This window comes from Argentina silus (genome assembly GCF_951799395.1).
Source record: "Argentina silus genome assembly, contig: scaffold_204, whole genome shotgun sequence".
In the NCBI taxonomy this organism is placed as follows: domain Eukaryota; kingdom Metazoa; phylum Chordata; class Actinopteri; order Argentiniformes; family Argentinidae; genus Argentina; species Argentina silus.
This window is the reverse complement of record NW_028152937.1, coordinates 43,597-46,934: the sequence shown is the minus strand read 5'-3', so window position 1 is coordinate 46,934 and position 3,338 is coordinate 43,597.

Sequence of the window (3,338 nt, the reverse complement as noted above, 5' to 3'; positions counted from 1 at the left end):
CACTCCCAACTATCAAGCACTGACCAACAAACTGACCAGCAACACACACACACACACACACACACACACACACACACACAGTGCCCATCGATTGGTCTGTGTTGGGACAGTCAGCCCCTCTTTCACCACATCAGCTAAACCCAGCGGTGTGGAACCCCCCCTGATCCAGGGGGGGGGGGGGGGGGGGGGGGGGCAGGGGAGGGGGCGGTAATTATGAGGCTTACGCAACAGACTGGGCAGGGGGGCGGGGAGTGGAGGGGGGGGGGGCAGGGGGCAGAAAACATTTTTTCCGGTCCGGAGCTAATTACTCTGGAGGCAGAGAGGCTTATCTGATCTGATCACAGAACCACACCCAGAACACAGACCCAGACTAGGGGACCCAGACCCAGACCTGCCCTGGTCTGCCTCCTCCAGCCTCCCTTGACCTACCTCCTCCAGCCTCCCCTGGTGTTCTACCTCCTCCAGCCTCCCCTGGTCTGCCTCCTCCAGCCTCCCTTGACCTACCTCCTCCAGCCTCCCCTGGTGTTCTACCTCCTCCAGCCTCCCCTGGTGTTCTACCTCATCCAGCCTCCCCTGGTGTTCTACCTCCTCCAGCCTCCCCTGGTGTTCTACCTCCCCCAGACTCCCCTGATTGGACTTCCTGTACGGTTCTGTCACTAACGATGTGATGACATCAGCTTTCATCACATCTAAAGTCTCTGATAAGACCTCTCTAATATCATCCAGTATTAGTATAGTGTTGTAATAAAGGGAGTATTACCCAGTATTAGTATAGTGTTGTAATAAAGGTGTAATAAAGGGAGTATTACCCAGTATTAGTATAGTGTTGTAATAAAGGGAGTATTACCAGTATTAGTATAGTGTTGTAATAAAGGGAGTATTACCCAGTATTAGTATAGTGTTGTAATAAAGGTGTAATAAAGGGAGTATTACCCAGTATTAGTATAGTGTTGTAATAAAGGGAGTATTACCAGTATTAGTATAGTGTTGTAATAAAGGGAGTATTACCCAGTATTAGTATAGTGTTGTAATAAAGGTGTAATAAAGGGAGTATTACCCAGTATTAGTATAGTGTTGTAATAAAGGTGTAATAAAGGGAGTATTACCCAGTATTAGTATAGTGTTGTAATAAAGGGAGTATTACCAGTATTAGTATAGTGTTGTAATAAAGGGAGTATTACCCAGTATTAGTATAGTGTTGTAATAAAGGTGTAATAAAGGGAGTATTACCCAGTATTAGTATAGTGTTGTAATAAAGGGAGTATTACCCAGTATTAGTATAGTGTTGTAATAAAGGGAGTATTACCCAGTATTAGTATAGTGTAATAAAGGGAGTATTACCCAGTATTAGTATAGTGTTCCTAATAAAGTTCCCAGTGAGTGTACATTCACTCTAACTAACCCTCTCTCTCTCTAAGGCTGGCCTCTCTTTAAGGCTGGCCTCTCTTTAAGGCTAGCCTCTCTCTCTTTAAGGCTGGCCTCTCTTTAAGGCTAGCCTCTCTCTCTTTAAGGCTGGCCTCTCTTTAAGGCTAGCCTCTCTCTCTTTAAGGCTGGCCTCTCTTTAAGGCGGGTCTCTCATTCATTTTGGAATAGAATCAAATAAAACTTGATCGTCCATTTTGTGAGAAACACTCGGGTACGATCGCCCTGTCTGTTCTGAAGAGAGAGAGACAGAGAGGGGATTATGGACTGACAGATCATTATCACTGTGTATGTGTGCGTGCGAGTGTGTGTGTGTGTGTGTGTGTCCTTGTTCACCTAACGCAAGAGCTGACGGTGTCCCTGAGGTAATCTCTCCAATCTGTCACCCATCAATCTCCTCATAAGCCCTTCTGTTCCCAAAGAGAGTAACACTGAATAGTGTCCCCACATTTCATAAAGAGAGTAACACTGAATAGTGTCCCCACATTTCATAAAGAGAGTAACACTGAATAGTGTCCCCACATTTCATAAAGAGAGTAACACTAAATAGTGTCCCCACATTTCCCCAGGCCCATGTTGAGTTGGAGGGTCCATAAAGTTATAACATTTTTCATATTATATTTATATTTTATGGTGAAAAGGAAGAAAAGGAAACATCAGTCGTGTTTGAGAGACAGAGATGTAACAGGACCACCAATCAATCTCAGAGTCGTATCAACAACATGTACAAACACCATCAGTAATGAAATATTTCAACATCAATACTTCTCCTAACATTACCAGTGCCTAAACACCCAATCAATATCCCTCCCTCCCTCCGCCCCTCCCTCCCTCCCTCCCTCCCCTGGAGCAGTCAAATGTGAACAAGTCTAATTATCGGGTTGTCCTCAGTGTGCTTGAGTGCGTATGACAAACAGAAATGGATTCCCTGCTGTGGGAAAGCTAATGTTGCGCACCGCTACACAGCTCTAATGAGTCTGGAGCACAGATACTGCTGGGGTGGCAGAGGGGGGGAAGGGGGGAGGGGGGGGGAGAAAGAGAGGGAGGAAGGGATGGATATAATGGGCTGAAGGAGGGAGGGAGGGAGGGCTGGAGCCATCCGGTCCTCAACCTCTCATGCTCTGAGCAGGGCTGCATTCCAACACTTCTGACCTGAAGGAACCTGTATATATCTGTATGTGTATATATATATATATATTAAATGGTAGCGATCTAAATTTGTTCCCCAACGTTAGATTCCATTTCGTGGGACTTGTGTGTTTTAGCCTGGTCCCAGGTGTGTGTGTGTGTGTGTGTGTGTGTGTGTGCCTGGTCCCAGATCTGTATGTGCAAGTAGATGAGTCTGAGGTCTCAGGAGTTTGAAAAGAGTTTTATTAAAGAATTTTATTTCCAATTCTGATGCGGTCCAGAGATCATAACAGCAAACAATTATTACAAAAAGGTTACCATGGTGACGTTTTAAGGTTACCATGGTGACGTTTTAAGGTTACCGTGGTGACGTTTTAAGGTTACCATGGTGACGTTTTAAGTGTGCTTTGCTATCATTCAAATATTGTTCTCTGGAACGACGGCATTAAAACTACAAACATCAGTGAACTCCAGATCCCACAGAGGGGAAGTCATCCTGACCCTAACCCTAACCCTGACCCTGACCCTAACCCTGACCCTAACCCTGACAGAGGGGAAGTCATCCTGACCCTAACCCTAACCCTGACCCTAACCCTCCAGATCCCACAGAGGGGAAGTCATCCTAACCCTGACCCTAACCCTGACCCTAACAGAGGGGAAGTCATCCTAACCCTGACCCTAACCCTGACAGAGGGGAAGTCATCCTGACCCTAACCCTCCAGATCCCACAGAGGGGAAGTCATCCCAACCCTGACCCTAACCCTAACCCTAACCCTGACCCTGACCCT